Here is a 20,993-nt window from a genome sequence, read left to right on the forward strand (position 1 = left end):
AGGTTTGAATTATAAAAAGTATGAGTGTGTTTGTGTTTATTTGTGGAAGGGGGAAGGAATGTTCTCCACTAGGAAAAATCTCTCTTCAAGACCCAGGAAATTTGCCAAACCACCATGCAATTATCAAAATTTCACTTGTGTGTATTGCTTGGGAAGTGCCACTAGACCTAATATCAAAAAAAAGAAAACAAAAAAGGCAACAGAAAAGTAATGTTTTTATCTTGATTAACAGACTTTTACTGCTCAGGACAGCTCGAATGACCTTCACCTCTGTCAGCACATATAGGAATCCAGCTCTGAACACGCTGAAATTCATCAGTTCACAGATGTCAGGAATCCAGGGCAACTTGGAGAAAAAACAACCCCAAGACAAACAAAACAACGAACCCCAAACCCCATGCCTGCACTCTGCACTTTGCACGGGCTCACACCACAGACACAGAGACTGAAATCAGCCTGGCTGCCAGAGCAGGGGTCTGCCTGCCTCTGCTGCCCTCCGTGAAAGCGAACAGGGGAGGCAGCAGCACAGACAGCACCTCCTGTCACTCCACACTTCAGATTCCATCTCTGTCACAGCGGGGAACAGCAGGGGCACACACCTGCCCGTGCTGCCGGGACAATGGGATGGGCTGACCTGCTGGGTGCCCACCAGGCCTGGGGACAGGTCAGCAGTGTGGCACTGGCAGAGGTAGCCTGAGCTGCGGACAAACACAGGGAAACGCAGGGAAGTGACAGGAATGGCCTCGGGGACAGGAGGGCAGCCTGCTCCCCCCGGGGCTGGGGCTGCAGCAGCAGCAGGGATTGCAGCAGCATCCCCAGCCCCAGGCAGAGGATGCCCTGCTGTCCTTGCCCTCAGCGCAGCCCCTTCCCCTCTTCCTCCCTGGCAGGTTCCAGCACAGCCCAGTGCTAATGAGCAATTTAATGTCATGTATAAACTGTGCTGGCACTGTGTGGATCAAACTGGCTTTTCTTAGCCAGCAATGACGGGTTCAGTGGTGCATTCCTGACTCCCACTGAAATCTGCCACCAGGCTGCCAGGGCAAGGAGAATGGGATCAGCACCAAAAGCTATTGTCATTCTCACCTCACCCCATTTAAATACACGTTTACAGGCAGCAGCAGAGGTTGCTCTCATTGTAGTCATTGAGAGGACACAAATAAACCATAATGAATTTTGCCACAGCCCAAGTCAATAGATAAATGATTGGTATTTAGGATAGCTCTCAGAGTGATTTCCAAAAGGAGAAACCCACATTTTATACCTCCTGTTCATGAACAAAAGCTATAGTGAAATTTAGCTTGGCATTGGCTGGGCTTTGTGAGTTAAAGGGATAAACTCCATTAGTTTTCTGCTGATAAAATGTTATTTCAACTCATTCTATTGTCTACTTTTCCCTTGCCAAGATCTCCAATTCTTTTTTCCCTTACTACTCCTATCTGCACTAGAGGCTACATAAAACCAAAGCTAGGCAGTGGAATATTCCCTTTATTGCCTGTTGATAAACTGGCAGTCTGCAGGGATTGCTCCACACAGCCTGTTCCATACAACAGCCCCACAAAAGTTGCTGCTGATGTGCTGCCATGACTTTGCACAGCAGAGAAATGCAAGAAATGCCCCCAAACTTGCATCTATTCTAGTTTCCCAACAGTGAGATTACCCCAGTGTAAAGAAACACCACCAGACTTTTATGTAAATGTGTATTATTTGGACGGGAAGCTTTTTTCTAAGATAAAAAATAACATTTTAACAACTAAAATATTCTGTTTTAACATTTGTGACCAAACAGTTGGGCTATTACATGAGATCACTGTGAATTATCCCAAAATTCATTTATCTGGTTTCCCTCACCAAGCTGAATGAGAAGCTGAAAACTGAAGCAACCAATTATGTTTTGAAAATAGTTGCCTCAAATAGTTGCCTTTCTAAAGTAGTTCCTCAGTCCATGAAGTAGAACAAAATTAAGATCAGCATCCCTCCAACTTGGCAGATATAGTGCAGATAAAACCACCTCTCTTGCAAAAGCCTCAAAAAAAGAATATCAATTCAGAATTCTGCTACTAGAAGAGAATGCAATTTGCACCTCTGAAAACCTCTGATGTTACATAAAAAATATTAGTTAAGAGTGAGACACTACTGTAAGGAAAAGAAGATAGAACAGCTAAAGTGAAGTAAGGAAAACAAAGTTTTGCAAGAATCGCTCTGAGTGCTTTTCCTTACTTAATATATTTAAGTCTACCAGTAAGTGTACTAATGAAAAATCATTAGCTGATGATATCAGGTTACAAGACCTGATCAATACTCAGAGGAGAACTGAGTTTCACTCAAGAACTACAGGATGAAAGCTGAGCACCAAGCATTTAAGAGCTTCAATGGTTTTGCTGTAAAGTGGAACCAGTGGAGAGAGTTGGGAAAGGTTTGGGTGTGTGGCAAGCACAGGGCTAGGGGGCACTGGGCACCCTCAGCAGGACACACAGGTGCCAGTGCAACTCTCCAAGCACTGAAGGAAATTCAAGGCTCAGAACAGTGATGGTTATTGCCATTACATTTGTCTTTAAATAAAATATCTGACAGATAAATGGTATTTTTGCCCCCAAATAAATGGGTATATATTGACCAAAAACCAACTGAAAACAAAAACTAGGTGGGAAAAGATTATCAAGAAAAGCATTCAGCAACAGGCTTTGAACAAGGGAAACACGAAAAGAAAAAAAGCAAGCAGAAAAGGAAATAGCTTGTGTTTAATATATTTGTGAATGGCAAGGTTGTGTATGAGTGAATGGAGTCACAATTCCCTGCACTGGCAGGCTGCTGGACAGGGCTCTGGGAAGCACAGCCCAGCCCAGAGCTCATGTGCTCACTTGGCAGGAGTCACCTTGAGCTGGATGATTCTGCAGGATTAAGGCCTAAGGGAATTCATCATATTTAATATTAAAGACTTTACTTTGACACAATTTCAATTGACTACAACAAATCAAAGCAAACTCTGCAATAAATGTCTTCATAATGCCTTGTGCTGTAGCTGTACTTTGAAAGTCCAAAATCAATAAAAGCAAAATGGTGACATATGTTTGTATTATTTGGAAAGCTAAATGCATGCAAGGGATCTGTCACTGCAGGATTAATAGAGTACAAGATGTTCTGTTTGTTGGGCATCTGATTGTCTGTCTCATAATATGAATTTTGAAATAGCTAGGGATTTCTGCTAGTGCATTTGCAGGTTTATGCTGAATTTCATATTAACAATAAATCATCCTGTATGTATAGTTCTCTTTTCCAATTTTCTGCAACATAACTTCATCAATCCACACGGGGAAGAGGGCCATATGCATAATGAGTAGAAATCAGATAATAAAATATTAAGTAAGACAACGAAACAAAAACATTTGAAATATTAATACCAAGGCTCCAAAATACCCCTCATTGCTATTCAGCCTACATTTGGTGTGCACATACCTCCTACATTTGGGTGGAGGGACAGCAGCAGAGTGCCAGGTAGCCCATCCTAATGACTGCAAAATCATCTCCTGGAAATTAGGAAATCCATTGACCAATGATGTAAATGAAAGTAAGATGCATTCTGTTGTGAGGTGAAAGACATTGTTTGTACTCTGGTTGGCAAAATTACCTTTGACCAAGCAATTATTCTCCACCTTAGATCCTTTCCTACACACTCATGGAGGTGGATGTATTTGTCAAGGCTGGTCCTTGGCTGTCTCTGTCTGTGCTGATGAGGAACAGAGGAATCCCTGACCCAGCGAGGTCCCCGTGGTGCTGGACACAGCATGGCCCGTCCAAGGCTGTCCTTGAGCATTCCCTTGGCTTCCAGCACTGCTTCCCAGCAGATACTGCAGCCCAGCCTTAGACTGGAGCCCCTGCTGGCACAGGAGCTCTGCACATCCCCATGCCCTCACCCAAAATCAGGGCACACACCCTCACCCTCACCTTTTTGGTACCTCCTGCAGAGCCAGAGACTGAAACTCCTGGAATTAATCCAGTCTTGGTTTCCATTTTTAAATACATCTATATTCAAAACCTATAGGCAAGAGTTTTTCAAGATCAAATGCTTTTGGTATTCCACAAAATGCAGCTCTCCCATCCCATGTGTCATGCAAATAGGCTCACGAACTGAGTAATTCTCCTCAGCTAACCAGGATCATATTTACTTAACTGATGTGAACAGACAAAGAAAAATATACCAATTGCTCGATGTGTGCAAAATTTATGGTTTGTAGCTAACATAATGTGTTTAACAATTTTATCCAAGTTTCAATCTAGGACAAAACAAATATGTTCACATAATCCCAAGCAATATTGCAGCAGTTGCCTGCAGTAAGTGATTTAAAGTTTTAATTAATCATTAAATACACTTTACACATACAGGTTTATCTTTTTAAATAAAAATATGCAAAACTTCCAGAGTCATTAACAATTTAATAAGCTGTTTAAACAAGAGAAGTCTTTGAAATGCTTGATCTGTGCCTGTGCCTTCTAAGCAATCATGCAATTATTTATCATTTTCACAAATTGCTTGTCAGCTGGACCAAAAATACATGTTCTGCAATTATCTCCATTCTGAAAAGAGTCTATATTATCTTCATATCAATGGGTACAAGAAGTATATGGAAACAGGTTAAATATATTTTTCATTGAAAAAATATTAACTGGCCTTACCTATGTCATTAAGAGTTACAGAGAATCCAAAGAAAATGTGTTCTATTGCCAGATCACAGCACTGCAACATCTACATTTTATTGGCAAGAACATAAACACACAACAGCAATAATGACCAAGTGGAGCATCCTGGAGATGACAGCCTAAAATGAACTGTGGGACACTGCTCATGCAACTTCACGTTGCCAAAAGGTCATCACATACTTCACCTGCAGCTGGAGGGTATTTACCTGGGCATCCACCAGTTTTATCTCCAACTTAGGCTCAGTTTTTGCCAGAGGAGGGTAAGTTAATAATGAGGATGACCTTCATCATCATGATGCCATTTTCAGAGCCATTTTAGCTGTCCCCTAGTTGAGCTAGAGTTGGGTTGGCATGGCATGAATTTTCTATATAAGTGAAACAGCAGATGTGCAGCTCAGAGCTCCACTCTCCTTGTCTGGGCATTAAGGAACAAAGGCAGGGGAGATTCTCTCCAACCCCAGCATAAATTCAGTCATGATTTGTGCCATCATATGAAGTTCATGGTGATGCAGCTGATGGCAGTCCATTGAATGAGTTATCTCACACACACAAGGGAGAATCCCCCGTGACCTGCAGCAGAAACTCCTGAGTGTCAGCTCTCAACTCACCACCTTCCCAGAGAAACCTACAGCCATGAGACTGTCTGTGGCCTACAGTAAAACATCCCACCAAGAGCAACAGCAGATTGAGTGAATATTGTGACTGAAGGCACCAATTGTCATAATTTCACTCTTGGCTCTGCCTGGCATCAGGGCAAGGTCACTGTGTAAAACTGAAGCACTGAGAGGTCCAGCTGCAGCCTGGAGAGAAGAACAGCACTGGAAATTTGACCAACCACAGGACCAGCCCCATCTGTCTTCAGAATCTGAGTAAAACCATTCAAGAAATTTGCCCTGTAGCACTCCCTTGCTTCAACAGGTAACCTTTTAATATCTTCCTATTATTTCCACATGGTATTTAGCTAATAGAGGAAAAATCTTACTGCAGTTGAATGTCTAACACCAGTTTTTAAGTAGTTCTTATGAAGACAGCTGACAAGTAGCCATTACTTTACTGGTTTACACTGAGACATGCATTCTGGTTTTATTGTATTTTTAATTATTTAATTAATATTCCTAAGGAGAAGCCAAACTAGTCTAAAAGTTGGCCCCATTGATTTCAATATCTCATTCTTGCTATGGTACATGAAACATCTGGTGGAAATTTCTGGATAGAGTATAGTGATTAATCTCATCCAAATTCATGGACTTCAGTGCACTGCACTCACAACTTAATAATTCAGTCCAAGTTCTATTTTCTGCAATAGCTTATAGAACCTTGTTTTGTAAGCATAAAGTTTAACCATTTTTAACTGCAGAGGCAATAATGGTGCTTGTCAAGACTTGCTGGTTTCTAAATACCCACACTGGCACCTCACCATGCTGAATCATTACACCTCATTCCCAAATCATTATTCCACACTCCCAGAGTCACATTGCTTTGTTTTATGTTACTGAAGTATAAGAATGCAACACAATTCACCTGTCACAGAAGAGAAACTGGAAAACAACTTTGGTTTTAAAAATGCAGGTTAGGGAAGAATCTGCACGTCTCCAAGCCTGTACCTTTCAAAATGTGCAGTTTGGGATGGCTTTCTAAAATGGCTTTGACATTTTATGAACACCCACAAACAAGCATTGTGAGTTATTTTGTTCATTTCACATCCAAGACTCAATGGCTTTTCAAGCATTAAAAGCACATACTGCTGCATATAAACTTGAAATAACAGAGCTTTGAACTTCTCACTGCCTGCTATTGAAATTGCAGAATTACCACAGAATTGAAAGGCTTCAGAGATCAAAAATGTTCAGTCTTAACTAGAACAGCCACTCAAACCAGAGTGACACCTGTTGACAATGTCAGTGAAACAAGGGAGAGAGCAGTCATTCTTGTAATACAGATACAGCAGATAATATGTTTTATTGCATGGTGGTAACAGAACAGTGGCAAGGAAACAGCTGGGGAGGGAAGCTCTGGCTAGATGGCAAAAACAGGAATTCACCAGTGGAAGAAGCAACCTGCATCAACAGGCATGCAAGGAACATGGCTCTACTCCTGGGGCCACAGAAGTGTTTCAATCCTGTGCTCTCTAAGTTTTTTAGCCTGGAAAAATGGCACACTGAATTCATACAATGTTAATATTTCTAATTATATGATCTTGTCATATAATTTGACATGTAGAATCATATAAAGACATTCTCTCTAACTTACATCCTACAGGTCTCAACAGCATATTCTAGACTCAGCAGTAAATTGCTGCAATGCCAGTGGGTGAGCTGCAGGGGCCAAGTGAACAATCTATAGCAAAAAAAGTGGAATAAACTGACTGTCATTAGAGACTCCATCACTAGGATCAACTGGATTCAAAGTAAGGTTTGCCTTCATGAAGCTGAAGTCTTACTTGAGTTGCAGGAAATTTCATTTTCTGTTTTTGCAGATACTTTGGAAAGATCTCTGAAGACAATGTGATGCTTAATAGAGAGGTTTGTTCTTAGTTACCTCATCTATTTTTGTTCTAATTTTATTGTAATTGATTCAGTGTTCTAGGCATTATGAACCTTGATTTTTTTTCCTTGTACAGTGTTCCAATCTCTCCTTAATATCAATGAGATATGTGTATGCCTCAAAAGCCACTCAGCACTTGGCAGGATTAAGATAAAGGAGCACTGAAACAGATTTTCAAACAAGACCTGTAGCATTTAGCACTGCAGTGCCATGTTCTGTGTTATTTGCATGCCTTGCTGAATCTTAACCACAAACTTCATTGAATCTGATTCCCTACAGAGGAGAATGAGTATTCACCTTACTTGTATACATCAGAATTCTGAGGCCAGCAGAGGATTTATGTTTTCTGAAGAAGCAAGGGAGATAACTCCAGCTGGGTTGGAAAGGTAAAGCTAAACCAAGAGAGACAGAAGCAAAGTACTGCATCACTAAGGCAGTGACACCCAGTGAACAGATTGAAATGGGTTAGAAAAATAAATGGAAGTCTGAAAGCGCAGTGTGGAGCTATGGATCCAGGCTCTTATAAAAGAGTTATGCCATACAAAGGAAATAAAACATCATTTGACTTACATTCGTCACCATGCCATCCATTACAGTGGTGTTGCCAGACAAGAGCTAGAACAGATTTAGCCCCATGCAAGTTGTCTTCCAAATGCTAGTACATAAATTATGATCTTCTGTCCCCATTTGAACATTCAAGTGGCACTGAAGTAGATATTTGTGCCTCACAGTCTCATTCTTCCACCAATATGCAGAAATGGGAAACCTCAGGCACCCACATTTACAAATTAAGCAAACATTATTCTGTAACAAATGACTACACACTTGGAAATTATTTTAAAGCAATCTGAAAAACAGCCTACAGGGGTTCTACAGATTTATTGCAAAACAAAAACAACATTAAACCACAAAACATAGAGAAAAAAATAACATCATTTCCCATATGTTCAATGTGTGCAATGGATATACAGCCCTTTAGGTAGCAATTGTAATAAAGAAAAGTCATCTGGGTCAAATGGCATATTCCATTTATTATTAGCATTATTTAAACTATACTTAAGGTGTACAGAGTGCTCTAAAAACAAACAAAAACCTGACAGAGCCCTTCCCTGAAAATCACACAACATGCAGCAGGCAAATCAAAGCATAATAACTTTTAAGTTTTTGCATTGAGGAAAAATGCCACAACAAAAACAGGTTTCAAAGTTTTTGGCTGTGAAGTGAAAGGCTAATTTAAGGGGTTTTTTTTCTTTTTACTACAGAAAAAGCCGCAGTCTGCATTCAGATGGGCTCCTCCACTGACACAGCTGAAGCTACAAACAGGACTATCTCTAATACTCCCAAGCAAACATAAAACAACAAGGAGCCCCATAAAACAAGAGCAAGCTCAGATCTCATTTGTTGGGTGCCAGCAGCGCACTTTATATATTTCAGAGGAGCTCACACAGAATGAAGCAGAGTTTCAAGGCAAGGCTCAGATGATCCCCTGCCGTTAAACTAACACAGAGTATTTTATTAACCACCCCTGCATTTGCTACAAACCCTGTCTGGGCTGTTCCCAAAGTGCTGGCTGGCCCACAGCTGCAGAGGAGACCCACGTCCCCTGTGCTTGGCCCTGGGCTGGGGACAGAGCAGCCAAACTCCTGCTCCCAGGGAGCTTGTACACAAATGTTGGGGCTGCTCCTCATCCCAAGGGGGTCCCTGGGGCACCCCTAAGGAGCCCTCACCCTGAAGGGGGGGCAGCAGGGCACAGAACCTCTGCAGCACAGAGGGACCAGGTGACAACAGCAGGTCTGGGGGGCTGGAGGCCTCCACGAGTGTCTCATGTTCACACCAGATAAGAATATGCAAGGACACTGAGCTGCTCAGTATCAGGTCAGGCTTTGCTGAGCCTGGCACAATAAAGCCAGACTTCTTGTCTGAGCAACAAGTAGATTCTCTTGGATGCAGATGAGCCATAAACTCCTCCAAAATACGTAAAACTAATTTCTGATGCCTCAGGGCATAGCAAGATATAAAGGAAATCCAGAATAGATGGAAGTGCTACAATTTTACTATAAGAAACAGGTCACACAGACTGCAAGGGAGGGACTTGGGAGGAATAACAGACGCAGAACACTTTTCTAGATCTGTGTAACATATATTTTTTTATATATATATAGCACAAAGGGGCACACTCATGTATACATACATAAAACCAAAAATTACACACTAAAGCATTCCTCTCCTATTTTTTCCTTCCTCTCTCATGCTAAAACACAATGCACAAAGAAATATTTTTCATTTACAGAAGTGCCATACATAAAAAATAATTAAAACATTAAATTTTTCCAAATAGATGTGATGTAATAAACAAAACTCAGCATTTAGTGAAAGGAAAAAAAAAAATCCCTCAGACAAACCTTTCTGATATGGAGAAGACCAGCTTCCAGGACTTCTAACTGATTTTTATGGTACCATCATACTTTTGTCCACCTCATTGTTATCGTCTCCCCAGCAGCCTGTATTTAGTTCACACCACTGGAAACATCACCTCCAGCCATGCTCACGGGTGCTGATTTTATTTCTCTCAGTAATTTCTTTAAAGTTGTGTGTGAGTACAAAACCCAGTATTTCAGCTCAGATTTACACAACAACTCTGCTATTTCCTACATGCGAGTGCATTTCTCCAAATTGGATTTCTGAATATAATGCCAGAACATTTTGCTTACAAAAAAACTTTGTTTATTAGCAACATAAAATTGTCAGTTGTTTATGCCCCACTTGTAAATACTGGGGCACATTAACATAAACTTGCCAAATGGAGGGTGGGGGGAGAGTGGGATATTTTCCTTGCAATCCTTCAGCAGGAGACCAAAAAAAAAATTTAATAAAATGAAGCATGGTGGGAAGAGTTAGTCTTCATTCTTGTAATTCATCCCTGGCTGTGAGGAGGAGACATGGCCTGGAGGACATGAGCATGGCCAGATATCCTTATTTACTGCCCTGAGCCTCGGCCGTGTTTGCCAGCTTGACTTTACAGGAGAATGTGTTGGCTCATCTTGTGAAAATATATTGTTAGGCTATATATTTTAAATGCTGTCTACCCTCCTTGTAAGATTCAAGACCTAATCAATCCTTTATGTTATAACCAGGTGTAAGTCATAAAGGGGTTGTTATTACAAAATTTTATGAAGTGAGGCGCTTAGGTACTCATGTGGCAGAGAGGTTATAACACCACTGCACCCTCATGTTTTTCAGATACTGCTGGCAACATTTCTACCTACTGGTCAATTTTAAATATTTCCCACTAATCTGAACTCACTGGTTTCAAATCTGAGAGCTGCCCCTGCTGCTGGTTCGTTAGAGCAGAATTCTTGGGGCACAGAGGGAGCTGTGTAATGCTCCCCAGGGTGTTTCAGCTGGAGGCCAAAGCTCACTGGAGTTTGCACCTCTGGGTTTAAAACCCAAACAAATTCCCTCCTAACTGGATTTTATATGCACCTTGTGGATGTACCTATGGTGTTCAAGCTGTCCTCTCACAAATTTCCTGCAACAGTCTTTGCTCCCCTCTCCAAATTCCAGCAAGCCCTTAAGCACCTGCAGTCCCCACCTTTGGTGCTGTCTCACTCTGCTATTTTTGTCCCAGGTGATTCTGACTCCTCTGTGATTTGACAGAGTAGTTGTAACTCAAAGGATCCAGTTCCCACCCACACAAACTGAAAAAAAAAAAATTTAGGGCAAGACAAGATACCAGGTATCCACAGTGCTATTACTATTATCTTGATAAAATAGCAGGGACACACATTCTGCCTGTCACAATTAAGGTGATAAATGCCTGTTTCTTTGAGGCTTGTTTGGAAGTCAATTATGCAGATTATTTCTAGAATACAGACAGATGGTGTTTTCCCCCATATGAGACAATCAAGTTGAACTTTGATATGTGCATAAAAATACTGTAATTTGTCAAGCTCCAATGGGGCCATTTTATCTCAGATAGCCAAAAGACTATATGGATTTTTGTATTTGCCTCTTTTCGATTAACACGGCCTATGTTTCTTTTTATTCCAATTTTTTTTTTTAATGAAAGCTTTGCTATGTTTCATCTTGAAGCCAAATATTGATCTTTCAGTTTAGTCTTCAGGTTTTGATTAACGCAGAAGGTTGCCAAGTGAACAGCTTCTTGTTTGTTTTCTGTTAATTCTTTTTTTATTATTCACTTGCTGCAGTAAATCTTGCTTTTATTGTCCAACCACTGAAAAGAAAAAATTGACTGATTTGAGTCCCTAAATAATTTACAAAGCAGAGCTTTTTGAAAAGACTGATGCAATGTTGACCTTCAATTTTTCCCCTTCTCTTGTTGACAATATAATATTTTTGATTGACTTGAAAGGCAAAAAAGGACAAAGATTGATTTTGACATGTTAATCATGGTTTAATTTGACTAAAGCTTTAGAAAATGAGTGTTTAGAAAGATATTCTTAACAAAAGAAAAATAAGCTGTTGTAAGTGTGAGAATTATTATAAATATTTTCCTTGCTATTATCATTCTCTATCAGGCTAAATTTCATGCTCCTGTTTAAAAACTGAGTTATATTCCTTTTTTTTTATTAACAAACGTTCTGACAGTCTGAATCCCTCTTCATCAGCTCCATAATAGGTTTGCTAAGCAGCAAAAACAAGTAGAAAAGCTCTGACAAATGCAGGAAAGAATAGTCTGAAACAGACTGGGAGACACAGATCCTATTTCTTGTGGAGAGTTTTTTACATCATTGTGGGCAAATCACTTGGGCTCCCAGGGAAACACAGCCAAGGCAAAGCTCCAGCTCCATTCCAATCCAAACCAGGGGTGCCTCTGCATCCCAAGGAAAACAAGACCCCATCCAGGCTGTACAAATTAACTGATGTACAACTCAGAACATGTGCAGCCCACCGTTGATGCTGTCCCTGCCTCTCTGGGCTCAGTGCTAGAGGGGTAAGGTAAACAACTTCTGCCTACTCAAGGAGTGTTTTGAGGTCTCTTGATGGAAACACAAGGTATTATTCTGAGAACTTTTTAGGTGCTTGGCAACACTACCTAGAGCATAAATAGCTGGTTAAAAAATCACATAGTTTGGATGCAGAGAGGCATCAAGCCAACAGGTATTTATGTGGAACGTTGTACCTACTTCAGCTGTCAGAGGCATGAGGTGGATTATCAAGGTTCACAAGGAGCCATGGATATCAGAGTCACTAAAACCCACAGCATTTCTGCAAGACACATAAACAGGCACTTCAAACACCTGCTCTCCTCAATCTACTTGCCAAAGTACCTGAATATTTTAAAAGTTTCCACTCAGCCTGAAAGAGCAATTTCAACAACTTCAGCTTTGCCAATCAGAAAGTTGCTCTCAGGATATTAATGTTACCAGCTCTGAGCCCATCCACCTTCCAAACAGCAAAATGCTGCACGGTAACCTGCCAGCCATGCTGGGCTGGGCACTCAGCAGTGAACCTGTCAATATTCCAGGTATCTTTTCTGTTCTGGTGATTGTTTAATGTCACTGATATGCACTACCTTCATTAAAGATCATGCAGTTCATTAAAGACCCTCCAGATTTTCACTGGCCTCAGATTTTCACTAAGAAACCTGGATCTATATAAATAAAATATTACATGAAAGTAATAAATATTTAGGTTTTCTCTTGCAAATGTCCTACCTCGTTTTCACTCCAATACAATATAGTACAGTAAGTGCTCATGGGTCTGGAAATGCATTGTCACAGCTGCCAGATATGCAGGTGTATGAACTCCATGTGCTAAAGGGTATAATGGTCTCCCCTCAGAATACAAATTAAATTAGGCCATTGTCCCAGTAAAGTTCTGATCATCAATATGACTATTCTGATAGCAAATATCACCATAGAAGTAGTAAAAGCTGAAGACATGCCTAAGTGTTCTGGACTGCAGCCTAAATTCCATTTACAAACAGAGTAACATATGCCTTGAATGTTAAGCTGCCCCTGAAGTCAACACTATCCTTATGGGCCATTTTGTTTCAGACTTTGAATTTTCTTAATGAAATCATAAGTATAACAAAACACAATCTCTCTTCTGGTCATTAACAACTGATAATCAAAAAAAAGCCCTAAAAATGAGTAAGCTTTGTGTCTTTCAATCATGAACTCCTATTACCTCCATTCTATCCAGATGTTACTGGGACTAATAATTTTTCCCATATGAATAATATGTGTGCATGGTAAGCACAAATTTATTCTAGGACTGCTTCCCTTCCTGATGTTTGATGCTCACAAGAAACTTGTACAAGTGGTGAGATCTCTGCAAAGGTCAAGAAGGCTAAATAACAGGTTATACTAAATTTGGACAGTTTATATGCAGAAATAAGCCTGAAAAACATGAACTGTATGTCTATAAAAAGAAATACACCTGATTTTATTGAAACTGTTCATAGCAAAATAGTTGCAAACGGGACATCCCAGTGGACTTAACTTCTCCACAGACTATAAAAATATCATCTTTACAATTGACTGTGTCCACTTTCTTTTGCATGCCTGTTTAGCTGGATTAGAATCTCATTTTTGGTATTGGATCAAACGTCACAAATGCTTTCAGTTCCTTTCATTCTCTGTTTTGTCGGAAGGGTAGAGTTCACCACTGTCCTGAGATAAAAATGGACTTCATGTAAGCATCTCCTCATGCAGGCTGTTAGTGCAGGCCAGTGAGCTAATTGGGAACATTCAAACGCAGACACAGCTGCTTTCTCTGCATTAACTTGGCAAGAAACAATATTAAAAAAAAAACAAAACCCAAATGTGGAGGGTGAGAAGGACCAGAAACTTCAACAGGGCAAGGGCAGTGCAGCAGCAACACGGCACAGCCTCTGCTTGAGGCTCCTGTTCTGCTGCCGTCCTACTGTCCTGCTCCATCCTATGTCCATGTGTCCTGCTCCATCCTATGTCCCTCTATCCTGCTCCATCCTCCTGCCCTTCTGGTCAGACACTGAGCCCCAGTCCCTCCATGCACAAACAACATTCAACTCAGCTGGAAAAGTCCATTCCAGTCCTTCAGTGTTTCAAGGAGAGAAAGCACAAAATATGAAAGGATAAAATACATGCTAACAGAGCAATCTACAAAGTGACAAATGTAAGTTTTTAATTGGCTTTTTTAAAACACACTCATTTTTTAAAAGCACACTGTAGATGGAAGAAGATGCTAGTGACGTGCATTTTCAATAAACCAAATTAATTATCATCAAGTGAAATAATAAAAAAATTGATTAATTTTGCACATCCTTAAAACAAGTTGTTCTATTTTCAACTGTGTGTAAGTTTACAAGGACAAATCAGACCTTTGAAATGAACAATTTCATTTTCAAGGGTGTCCTTGAAAGATTGCAGCCATATATAAGTAACAGGATAAAAAAAAAAAAAAGCCCTGTAAATAACAAAAACTCAGGTTGAATGTCAGAAATTGAAAACATACATGCAAGTGCTGCAAAATAAATTACTATGGTCAAAGCTGCTCCTTAGACTCAAGAGCTCTATGGCAGTGTTTTAAAGGTCAACACTGAAGGCAGTCACATTACAAATGAAGTTGAAGAATATGAAATCCAGTGTTCAAATGATTTCTTTGCCCAGGGTCCTTATTAGAAAGGTAATCTCTTTTCTATCACTGTTTAACAACATATCATTAGCCTGTGAAGTGTTTTAAAATACCTGGAGTACTAAAGATTATATTTAAAACCAATTCATTCTATTACATCCCAAACAATACATAAAAATGGGAAAGAAATTATAAAGATGTTAATTTTACTGGCAATTTTGTAGCACTGCTTGAGAGAGAGAGCAAACAGCCCTAACTCCTAAAATGACATTGCAACTACAGGCCATTATATACCATGAAAATTACCAAGTGATGATAATTTCTCTGCTGATTTTAAATAAATCTTCTTGGACTCTCACACACTCTCCTTCCCACTCTTTTTGCTATTAAAAACTACCTGTGAAGTTCCCACCCAGGTGAATTTTTCCAAATGCCTGTAGCTCCACTGTTAGAACCATGCCTTGCATAATGGAAAGTTTACATGAAAAGTCAAGGTTTTGATGAATGTCACACTTGAAAGCCAATTAAGTGGGCTGAAAGGAAGACACAATTTCCCATTGTCTAATTGCCTCACAGCACCTTCAAGGTAATAAATTTGTCACATTGAATTATTAATGAGGAACGAATATTTGACTTGAAGCCTTGAATAGAAAGTAGTTCATTATCAGCTGGCATTGTTCTTTCCAAATAAAAGAGGGGCACTATGGGAGTTAAAGAAAGTTGTCAGAGAAATCTGTCCCTCTCATCACTGTCTCAAACCCTGAATGCACCTTTTACATCCTGTAAATGTTCCAATGAGGGGGGAAAATTATGGTGCATTTAATTCCTAATTCTCTTTGGCCCTTGCAGCCTGACAAATAAACTTCCATCTGGATTCCCCAAAACACACTGCATCACTTCAGACACAGAGGTTGGAAAATTTTTAGAATTGGCCACATAAAAGTACAAGGAGCCCAATAAAGCAGAGGTCAGTTTTGGGTTTATGTGGCTCTTAAAGGCTTTCTGTCTTATCTCCTCTGCAAAGCATTGCTCACACACCTGCTGAGGCTGGGCAAACAGGCAGAGCAGTATATTTATCCTTAATCCACAGTTTCTAAAGCAAATATGATGCCCTTGGAAAGCATTCATTTCAGCACAGACCTTTCTGGTGGAGGAAGAGTGTCTGCTACATATCCTGGGCACAATGAGAGAAGCCACAGGAAAAATGGAATTCAGGTCCTTGGTTTGGTGTTAGGTCAAATTATGGAATTGAGTTCATTTTGGGTATATCTTGGCTTTCTCAAGAAATATCTTTCCTGCCTGGCCTTGCAGTGTGTGGGACCCTGCTCTCCCAGAGCTCAGGGGGCTGGAGGGATCCAGCACCCAGCCTTGCTGCTGTGCACTGCAGCATCCTTCAGCATCCTGCACACTGCAGCATCCTCCACTGCGCTGGGGTGCTCCAGAACTTCATTGTGGGGCACAGGAGAGCAGCGGAGAAACCAAATGCCTGTTCCACAGTGACTCAAGCAGCTTTGGGCATTGACACTTGAGAAACCAAATGCCTTTAAAAGAGCTCACAGGCGGAGCATCTTTGGGCATTAACACTTGAGAAACCAAATGCCTTTAAAAGAGCTCACAGGTGGAGCATCTTTGGGCATTAACACTTGAGAACCCAAATTCCAGAGTGGAGCAGCTTTGGGCATTGACACTGGCGTGGGGGAGGCTTGGCTGCAGTCAAGTGTAAAGACCAAATCCTGTTCTCCTTGGGCAAAAGCTGAAGTGCTGCTAAGACTCTTCTGAGATGCAACATTTGCCAGAGAGGTTTGCTGATCTAAAGAGGTGTTTGAAAGGCTTATTCCAAATAGTGGTTTGAGCCCCTAGCAAGAAATCTCTCAGACACGGCGTTTCTGGCACTCTGTCAGGACTCTGCAGAGATGAGGATGCCTTGGGGCTCCAACAGCTTTAATTTTGCAATGAATTTGACTTGGTGTCTTTCATGTGTACACCAGTAAGGTCTGCAGTAGAAACCTTAGATGTTAATGAATAAGACAGGGAGATTTAAAGATTTGGGCATATAATTATTATAGCAACATGTGCTCTTTCTTCCACTACCCCATGAGATCTATTAGGCATGCTACAGTAAACCAAATAAATCACAGGTCACAAAACACAGCAATAAATCCTACCCATAATAAATTGCAAAGTAATTAAAACTGGTATGATATTTACATTACAAATTCACTAATAACATCAGAAAAAATTCTGATTACAAGTGCATCTAAAGCAACCTCTGTAGTGTTTCTCAACTACTCCTAACAGGAAGCCCTGCTTTTTCCAGCAGGATCAGACATACAAAGGTTTTTACACTCTTCCTAAGGCTTCACAAAAGTTTCTTTCTTGGTTAGATCCCTAATACCACTGAAATAATCTTATTCTAAAAGTAAATTCTACAACACACCAAAATGGGCAACTATAGCTAAGTTTTTTTAAAACACTGAATAGTACCATTCAAACTGCTTAATGACAGCTTGAGTTTCCATGTCCCAGTGCCACCTCTACCCAGGGTCAATTCAACAAACAAACAAAAAAAAAAAACCACAAAAAAACAAAAAAAACCCCAAAAAAACACACAACAACAACAAAAAAAAAACAACAGCAACCCAGGTGCAGCCCTCAGTGACCCAGTACAAGTACTGTTGAAGGGCCTGAGTGGAGCCTGACCTCTCATTTCCACTGTGCCTTGCAAACAGAGAATCTCAACCCCCAGAAGCCCCCAGGCCAGAATCTTTCAATACTGCTGAAACAAGAAGCAAAACAAATGAATTCCCTCATATTAAACCTGACAGCAGTGAAACATTCATTATTATGCCTGACTTAGAGGGCAAGTCAAGCCCTTCGTCATCCTGGTCCTAATACACTGCTACAGATAGCAAACAGTTTCCATCCTTTTTCAGAATAAAGCATCTGCTGCAGATCATACTCTGAAATTAAACTGTGTGGTGGATTTTATTATTCTTTTTTTTTTCCTTTTGGTCACCTGGCAGTGGTTACAGGTCCTCCTCAGGATGTGGCAATTAGACATCTTGTGCTAGACACTGGCATTGCTCAGTGCTGGGCTTGCTCTCCATGCAGTGACTCCCAGTGCATCACAAAGCCTCTATAAACAGCAGGCAACACCTCCTGGCAGCCTATGAAAAATGTCCTATTTTGAAACAATTTTGCCTCTGCGTGATGTATGTTCTGTTTTTCCTTTCCCTCGCTCTTCATTACTAAGAACATTTGCATGAAAAATAGCATCTCTCTTTTTCAAAAAGTTCACTTCTTCCTGCTGCTGCTATTATTCTCCCTGCACTTGAACTCCTAATCCACTCTTTGTGTGGCTACAGTGGAATGCTGTGAAAATGACTGTGGTATCAGCAAAAAGAATAAAATGTGGCTGCTGATGAGTTCTCAGGAGGAAGGCTGGGGGCTTATGTTGCCCTGAGTACTCAGCACAGAAACGAAATGGGCAGATGCCAACATCTAAAATTTAGGCACCTTCAGTAGCAGTTCTGTGCCTGTCAGCCCTCACAGCTGCAAGTGGGGCTGGAATTTCAGCCTGGAGCCAGAAAACCTCCCCCTCTTCCCTTCTGCTTCTCTCCCAGGGCAGCACAGAGCACCAAAGTCTCTGGAGATGCCCCTCTGAAGTCATACACAAGCAGGAACCATCACAGGTGTGTGAGACAGCCCCTGAAACACCTTTTCCTTTGCATCTCTGCTCAAACCCACTCAGCAGACTGCAGCAGAAGTGTTTCCCTAACCCACCACTTTCTCTCTGCAGAGGTTACTGACACTCAGCTCTCACCCCTTTCCTCTCTGTGCCTCTCACCTGCTACCAAAGCAGTCAGTCACTTTTTTTCTTAATTCCTCAGTGGCCACAAAGATCCTCAGCACAAGGAAGTCACTTCTCCTGGCTGATCTCAGCCTGTGCTGCCAGGACTGCATCCACCAGCCTGTGCCTTCTCCTGGGCAGACCCCATCCCCTCGCACACTGGAATTCTGGTGCATGGATAATGCTCTGGCTTGCTCTGGCACAAAAAAGCAGTGCACGTACATAATAAGCAAGGATGTAATATGGAAAGCACAGGCACATGCTCATTTCACCCATTTCCCACTGTTTTTGCTGGCCTTTAATCCCCAAACATCAAGCCAAACAATGAAATTATGTTTATGGTGAAATAAGATCTATTGGACTCCGTCCATTCATTTTTCCTGCTGTAAAACTAATACGCAAAAACGTTTCTAGTTTAGAGCTGGAACATTCAGCTTCCCAGGGAGAACATTTCTGCAAGAATGCAGCCAAGGAAATTTATCCCAGCAGAGAGGGAGCAAGAACCACCTACATGTGGGGAAAATGAGCCCAGAGCACTGTAAGAGGTGCACAGAGCCAGTGCTGGCCTCCCCAGGGCTGGATTTCTCCTGTCCATTCCCACGAACAGAAATAGAGCAGGTTCCTACCCAAGGGCCTGCCCAGGCCATCACTGCAGCCATCACATTGCTGCTCTCTATTTCCTTTTCCAGGATGAAATTACTCAGATTACAATTATGGCTCCAGAAGAAAGTGAGGGGGGAAAGAAGTCAGCAAGAGCTACACATGCTGTAAATCCTCCAAAGACACCTTCAGCAGTCACACTGTGCCTTTGCATTGCTCAGCAGGAGTCAGCTGCTGTCTGCTGTTTTCTGTCCCTCCCACCTTCTTATCAGGATTACTATAATTGTTTGATTATTCCTCTCTATACAGTGGACAAAAACATCAATCACTTTAACCAAATGCTTTAGGAAGTTGAGTTTCACTTTCAAAAGGTGGCTATCTGCATGAAATACTTATTATTCATAATGCCTTTAAACAGAATCTATGTTTCCTAAGTGCCTGAACACTAGTTGAGAGCTCTGATGTCTTCTGGTGATCACCAATTTTATTTTTTAAACACGTGGTGGGCTGTATTCACCCAAGCACCTCTGCAAAATAGAAGAGATCCATACATGATGAATTCACAGAGCAAGACTCCTCAAATCCAGTAACAGATGAACACAGGGTAGAAAAGAGCAGCAGCTAAAAGCCACCAGAAAAGGTGAAGTCTGCAAATGGGGAGGGAAGAAATGGCAGAAAGCCACAGGCCCACATATCTGGGTGGAAAGGAATTCACAAAACCCTCCTTGCTGTGATGAAAGCAGCTTGAATGTGGGGGGTGAGACTCCAACTCTGACCATGCCTTCCCACTAGTTTTACTCTCCCTGGTTAATAATGCAATAAACACAAAGACAGAAAAAATACTTTTAGGAAAATCAATGTTTTTAAGATAAAACATCAATGTAATTCAAACAGCCCGAGTCAACTGCCTATAGTAAATTAAGTTTAAAATTTTAACAAACTGTCATGTAAAACTGGTGGTGTCTGACAAATTCAATTACAACAGTAATACATCACTCACAAAAGTATTATTGATAGTGACAGGAAGATATTGAATTTAAATTATTCATTTTTATCGATTAAACAATATCTCTTCACCAAGAATGGGGCAAAACATCTGACAAACATTCAAGATTCATACTTTAGCTCCTAAAATAAATAGCTGCTCAGTACCAGCCACAAAATCCCATCCCTAGTGCCAATTCCCTGTGTCCAGGACAGTCAGGGCATTCCAGCTGAGGGCTGCACCTTTGGTACAGCCAGCCTGAACTTCATTCCTTGCCAGCAGCAGCAGCATCCCAAACAGAATGAAAGGAGTAATTGCTTTCTGAGCTCCAAGACTGAGACACACTGAGAATATTGACCCCAAGCAGCTCTAACATGTGTATTCCAAGAAAAATAATCAGCGAACTGAAAGTCAGGCTGCCTTCAATGTGCAATCCTTCCCCTCAAACTATTACCTGTGGAAAGTCCAGGGGATTGTTATTTCATTTAAGTTCCTATTTCCTCGCCCAAATTCTGTCCTTTGAGGTTTTCACTCTGATGGCACTGAACATCACACATTTAACAGGAAAATAAATCTACACTAGCAAAGTAGGTGGAAGCAAAAGAAAAAAAATGTAAAACACTGAGCCCTAAACCAAGCAACAATCTCTTATGGGAAGGAGGCCTCTTGCATCCAGACATGTGCATTTAATTGCTTTTGGAGACTCTTGGCCTTGAGAGTTTTGACACATCCATAAAA

This window comes from Melospiza georgiana, chromosome 12, assembly GCF_028018845.1.
Source record: "Melospiza georgiana isolate bMelGeo1 chromosome 12, bMelGeo1.pri, whole genome shotgun sequence".
Lineage (NCBI taxonomy): Eukaryota > Metazoa > Chordata > Aves > Passeriformes > Passerellidae > Melospiza > Melospiza georgiana.